Source organism: Mytilus galloprovincialis, chromosome 14 (assembly GCF_965363235.1).
Source record: "Mytilus galloprovincialis chromosome 14, xbMytGall1.hap1.1, whole genome shotgun sequence".
Lineage (NCBI taxonomy): Eukaryota > Metazoa > Mollusca > Bivalvia > Mytilida > Mytilidae > Mytilus > Mytilus galloprovincialis.
This window is the reverse complement of record NC_134851.1, coordinates 66,002,835-66,009,189: the sequence shown is the minus strand read 5'-3', so window position 1 is coordinate 66,009,189 and position 6,355 is coordinate 66,002,835. Positions and strand designations below refer to the sequence as shown.

Below are 6,355 nucleotides of genomic sequence, written 5' to 3'. Positions count from 1 at the left end.
AGATTCTGATGTACACGTGTAACCCGTCGTGTTGCTTTGTTCGAAGATTAACCGTTATGGACATTTGATACCGAGGCACTCTTTACATAAAAAAAATAGTGGATACATTTAACAGTCTTGAAAATTCATGCATCATAAATTAATAATTATAATATGTTAAATTTAGTACTTCTCATTTGAGTTTAAGTTATGAGTATGAATTTCTCTTCTTTTTAATTTCTTATTTTCAACATGTTCAGGTGCCTGACATAGCATTCTTCATTCTAAATTTCAAGCAATTATTTAAAAAAGCTTACAGTGATTAACTTTTTTATGAGATAACGTTAGGTAGAAATTTTATAGAATTATCAAAATTATATATTTGAGGCCTATACTATTTGATTACCTTTTTATTAAACGCATAAAACATAATTTAACGTTTATGTTAATGCTATTTTGTAACGGTGTATCCACCGCTTTCACGAATTCATGTTATTAATCATTAATATTTATGAATTTTAATTATTCTTTTTTTTTTTTAAACGATAAATCTTTTATTGCACATTTCTTTGCTGTTTAACAAATTACTCGACTCACAGCATTCAGCCGGGTATCCCTGTGAATTAGTTACTGTTTAACCAGGGAGATTATACAGTAAATTTATATTTATATGTATATATATATATATTAATTATGATTAGTTATCATAAATACAATACATTGATTTTAACAATTTGTCTAAGTTCTTAGTTATGTGGAGGTCATCATAATGTAACGTAAATACGGAAGTTGTACTATTCATTATCCGATGTTGGTTATAATTTAATCATTGACCCTTAACCTTGATCGGCATAATCTCGTGAAAATTGAGATGATCGAATGATTGAAGGATATTAAACACGTGGAATGATTTCATGAACAAAGGATCTAAATTGAGTATTTCTAAAGGTGAGTTTTGTTATATTCCCATTGACTTATGATAAATTGATCAAGAAGGATTTTTTTCCCCCTAAAATATTAGATATTTTCCAGTAATTAGACAGTAGACAGTACGGGGTTAAAAATCATGTCCTACAGGTAAACATTGACCATGCGTCACATTTAAACATCTTAAAATAATACATTTGTTTACATTTGAGTTTTTCTACATAATATATATAGTAATACAGAAGAATGATCATGCGCAATAATACATTATGGTTATTATATTTTTTTATAAACATCATTCAAAAATCTACTTGTTGTTTTATCAAGAAGTTTCATATTTTCATAATGTTGTTTAAATTCTGTTTTAAATATTCTATAGACATCAACATTGTTTTGTTTATACTCTGATGCATATGTAGATTTATGAATAGAGAATAATATTACAGTGAGAAATAGATTAATGTCATAATAATTTTTATCATATATTTTGTAGCCTAGTATTAGATTTTTGAAGGTGATTATGTGTGTTCCCATTTTTATTTTATCAAGGAGTATTTTGACCTTTTTCCAAAAGTTTTTAAAGTATTTGCATGAAATGAAAAAATGTTCATAGTTTTCTAATTGGTTGCAAATATGGCACTGGTCATCATTTTTCAGATGCCAGGTGTACAATAGTTGTTTACAAGGAAGTATATAATGAATTAACTTCCATCTGAATATTTTTAGTTTGTTTACTTGTAAACTATTGAATATAAAGTTCAGCATTTTGTACAAATGGCTTGATGAATCTAATTTTAATTGTGTTTTCCATTTTAGAAAGCCAATTGGTGTTTTTTCCAGTATATAACATGAGCTAATACTTTTATAAATTTCTTTTGATGGAAGGTTTTCAATTCTGATCAATTTTGTATTATTTTGTGTTTTTAAGTATAGCCTTTTATCTGTTTTAACTTGAGTATTGCGCGAGTTATCTGATTTCATTATCATTTGCCATTTTTTTGGTATTGCAGCTCTTATTCTAGATAGTTCTGATATCCAGTTGGATTTGAGGGTCAATTTATCTAATACTGCCTTTTGTGATATATTTCCTGCTTCATCTATTATATCATTAATAAATAGTATTCCATTGGTTATCCAATGTGAGAATATTAAACATTTGTTTTGAAATTTTATATGTTTATTGCCCCATATGTATTGTTGTCTTATATTAATAAAATTTGTACTGTTGGTTTTTATTTCAGAGATATTTTTCATCTTAAACCAACTTTTGACTATTTCTAAATAGAAAAGAGGGATTGTTTTACTGAGTTTTGGGATTGCTTTTATGCTACCTGGATTCATGTTAAATAAAGAAAAGTTTTCTCCAAATTTATTGAAAAAGAAAAGGGGGATGACTTTCCAGTTTGCAAATTGTGTTGATGTTAAACGTTTGACCCAGGATAATTGTATAGCTGATAAAAAATCATCAATGTTGATCATTTTAAGGCCTCCTTCCAAGTAATCTTTACATAGGGTGATTCTTTTAACTTTTTCTTTTTTATTACCCCAGATGAAGTTGTAAATTATTTTTTTAAATTCATTTAAAAATTCTTTGGAAATGGTTGTTACTGATGCCAAGAAAGTTAAATTTGGTAAGATGAGAGATTTAATTACTGTTATTCTACCTATCATTGTGAGATTTCTTCTGTTCCAGCTATTGATTGTATCTTGAGACTTTTTTAGAATTTTTTCAGTATTTAATTTGTCACATTCATTTTTATTAAGTCCAAAGTATACACCTAGGCTTTTAATAGGTTCTTTATTCCAGTTAATGTTTTCATATTTATCTTTACAGCTTTTAAGTCTGCCTAGCCATATTCCTTCTGTTTTTGATCGGTTGAGTTTAAGACCTGAGAGCAATCCAAATATTTCAATAATATTCAGAGCATAGCTAATTTCTTGCTTGGATTTTAAAAAAAGAGTTGTGTCATCGGCTAATTGTGAGATTTTCAGACTATGTGTTTTGGAATCTAATTTTATTTGAAATCCCTTAATACCAGTATCTTGTCTTATTTTGCATGCAAGAATTTCTACTGCTATTGTGAAAATTAGAGAGCTGCACGGACAGCCTTGACGTATCCCGCGAGATACATTGTAAGTTTCTGAAATCCACCCATTATTTAGCATGCAGCCTTTAATATTCTTATATAATGTTTTAACCCATTTAATAAAAGAGTTTGGTAGACCAAATTTTATAAGGGCTTCATACATAAAGTCCCATTCTAGCGAATCAAAAGCTTTTGAAAAATCAATAAAGAGTAATGCACCATCTATGTTAAAAGTTTCAGCATAGTCTATAATGTCTTGGATTTGGCGTATATTAAAACCAATATATCTATTTTTGATATACCCATTTTGATCTCCATGAATTATTTTCAGCAGTATTGGTTTTAAGCGCTGGGCTATTGTATATGCAATGAGCTTAGTGTCTACATTTAATAGCGTAATTGGTCTATAATTATCCAGTGACAAAGGGTCTTTTTTTTTGTAAATTAAAGAGATGATACCTATCTTTTGTATAGTTGTTAGTTCTCCGTCATCATCATGATCATAGCATTTATTAAAAACTTCAACTGTAAATTCTTTTAAATTACTCCAAAAAGTGCGATAAAATTCTACGCTTAACCCATCTATTCCTGGAGATTTATTTAATTTCATGTTGAATATTGCTTTAGTGCATTCTTCTATAGTTAAGGGCCCCCCCAAGGAATCACTTTCTTTTTCTGATAGTTTGTGATCAATGTTGGTTTCATTTATATAATTTTTTATATCATTTAAGTTTGGAGAAGTGCTTTTATATAAGTTTTCATAGTATGATCTTTCTATATTTAGGATTTCTGCAGAATCTGTTACTATTTTCCCTTGATTATTTTTTAGCGCTGTAATGCTCTTTTTTGTTTGTCTTGATTTTTCAAGGCCAAGGAAATATTTAGTATTTTTCTCTCCTTCTTCTAGCCATTGTACTCTAGATCTTATTTGTGCACCTTTAACTTTATTTAAATAGAGGTGTTCAAGTTCATTTTCAATGTTTTTAATTTCTTTTTTTATAATTTGGCTTGCATTTGTTTTCTCATTTAGTTTTCTTAATTTTATTTCTAAATTTTTTATATCATTTTTATTTTCAGATGATCTTTGTTTGCAGTAAGTAAGAGTTGCGGTTCTTACCTCTGATTTAAACATATCCCAGAGTGTTTTTAAATTTTTGGTGAGTATTTGTACTTTATAATTTTTGATTAAATCATTTATGAGGTCAATATATTTTTGCTCTTTAAGTATACTATTGTTAATTTTAAAGAAACCCCTGCCTCTTTCTTCTGAATTTTGTCTAACTTGTAAAGAAATGGCTTGGTGATCAGTGTATGAGATCATTGCAGGTCTAATATCTGCTTTTATAACATGCGGTCTTATATCAGGACTAATCAAGAAGAAGTCAATTCTGCTCGCTATGTTTGTTTCATTTTTCCTTCTCCATGTGAATTGACTAGTATTTGGATTAAGTTCTCTCCATATATCTGTTAAATTATTTTTCTTTATTAGTTTTTTTAAGCTATTTACTGGTTTGTAGTTTCTTGGGATGATATTAGTTTTTCTATCATTAATTGAGAGAGTTTCATTCATATCACCTCCTAATATAAGGATACCCAAACGATTGTTTTCAATAATATTTTGAACCTTTTTGAAAAATTTGTTTCTATTTTTGTGTAGATTTGGAGCATAAACATTTATTAGAGTAAAAATATTGTCATTTATTTCTATGTTTATCAAAATTATTCTACCTTCATTATCTTTTATTTCGTTTATTGTTTTACATTTTAAATTGTTTTTGACAAAGATTGAAACACCTCTTGATTGTGTGTTACCATAACTATGAAACATTTTGCCATCAAACTCTTTATTTATTGTTTGTTCAATATTTTCTATAAAATGTGACTCTTGAATGAAAAGAATGTTACATTTTTGATTTTTTGTCCATAGTTGTAATCTTTCTCTTTTGTTTTTTTGGCCTAAACCTTGACAGTTTAGTGATATTATATGAAGATTTTCACCCATTGTTTAATTTAGAGTTTATATGTGTAGTTGATATCAAAACTACATTTACAAGGAGACATATTTGTTTCACATCATATTCACAAAGTACTTTCATTAAATGTTTGGTTTTAAAGTTACACAGTATACTATAAAAACATTGGTACATGTACATGATTATTTGTGATTTAAATATATACAGTACTGGTAAACAAAATATGTGCACATACTTCACAATGTTCATGGAAGAAAATGAGACATAACAACACAAATATATATAAGCATTCATACATGTATTTAAACACATATTTTCATTTAATTGTCCCCATACATTAGTTTTAAGTATTGCTTTTTTGCCATAATTTGAGACTATAAATATATAATAAAAAAAAAACAGATATATTTTTTTTGTATCATGTATAATAATTTTATTGTTATTTATTTGTAGGTTTGTTATTTTAACAGTATAATGAGATTGTAGGACTATGTACATGATGTAGGCGTTTACCATGTTTACAGTATTTACGGAAACAATTGGAGTAGTTATTGTTTGCAGAACATACAGAATTAGTACTTGCATTTTTTTACAGAGGAACATGTTAGATGGTGATACATGTATTTGACTTGCGATGGATTGACAAAAGATTTTTATATTGTGGATTAAATTGGGCATTTGAAATATTTCTAATGTGTGGATTACAAGTGATATCCAAATGTTGTTTACATGATGTAAAATAGGACTATGAATAAGTTCTACTATTATAAGGATTAAAATGGACGGATAATTTGTTATAAAGCAAGGATGTATCATTGAGAAGTTGTTGCGGATAGTTAGCGAGATAAACAGAAAAATTGAATTCAGATATATGTGGAGTAATGAAATGATATCTATCAGGGATAGCTTCTTTATAAACTTTAAATTTGTTGGATCTATTTTATTTTTATTTCTGACAGCTATTCTATTTTCTATAAACAGTTCAAAAATATATTTATTTAATATGTTTATTGTATTTTGATTCTGTATTATTAGCGTCTTAATAAATTTGATTATCGATACAATTTTTTGTATGTATTTTTCATAAACAGGGAAGGCTGTTTTAGTGATTGTTTTATCACAGCTTGACTTGTTCTCATCTCTTGTTTGTTGGATCGCATATTGAGAGCAGAAACATTTATTCATTGGTTTCAGGAATGGGGTTATTTGAAAATCATTCTTTTCCATAATAAACAATATTATACACAGTTCATTACATATATATACATTTTCATTCACATGATTAATATTTATATTATTACTAATTTCAAGGTATATATAATCTAGAATTATATCACACTTTGACTTATTTTTTTTTGTATTTTTTTTTTGCATAAAAAGAAAAATAGA

At 27.4% G+C, this 6,355-nt stretch overlaps 1 long non-coding RNA gene across 1 annotated transcript; it reads left to right on the top strand.

The window, feature by feature from the left end:
* Nucleotides 1-573: 573 nt before the first annotated feature.
* LOC143058721 (uncharacterized) lies at nucleotides 574-6,030 on the top strand. Its single transcript, XR_012973211.1, has 3 exons — nucleotides 574-927; nucleotides 4,071-4,150; nucleotides 5,420-6,030. It is a non-coding gene; the product is annotated as an uncharacterized LOC143058721 (long non-coding RNA).
* Nucleotides 6,031-6,355: the final 325 nt, after the last annotated feature.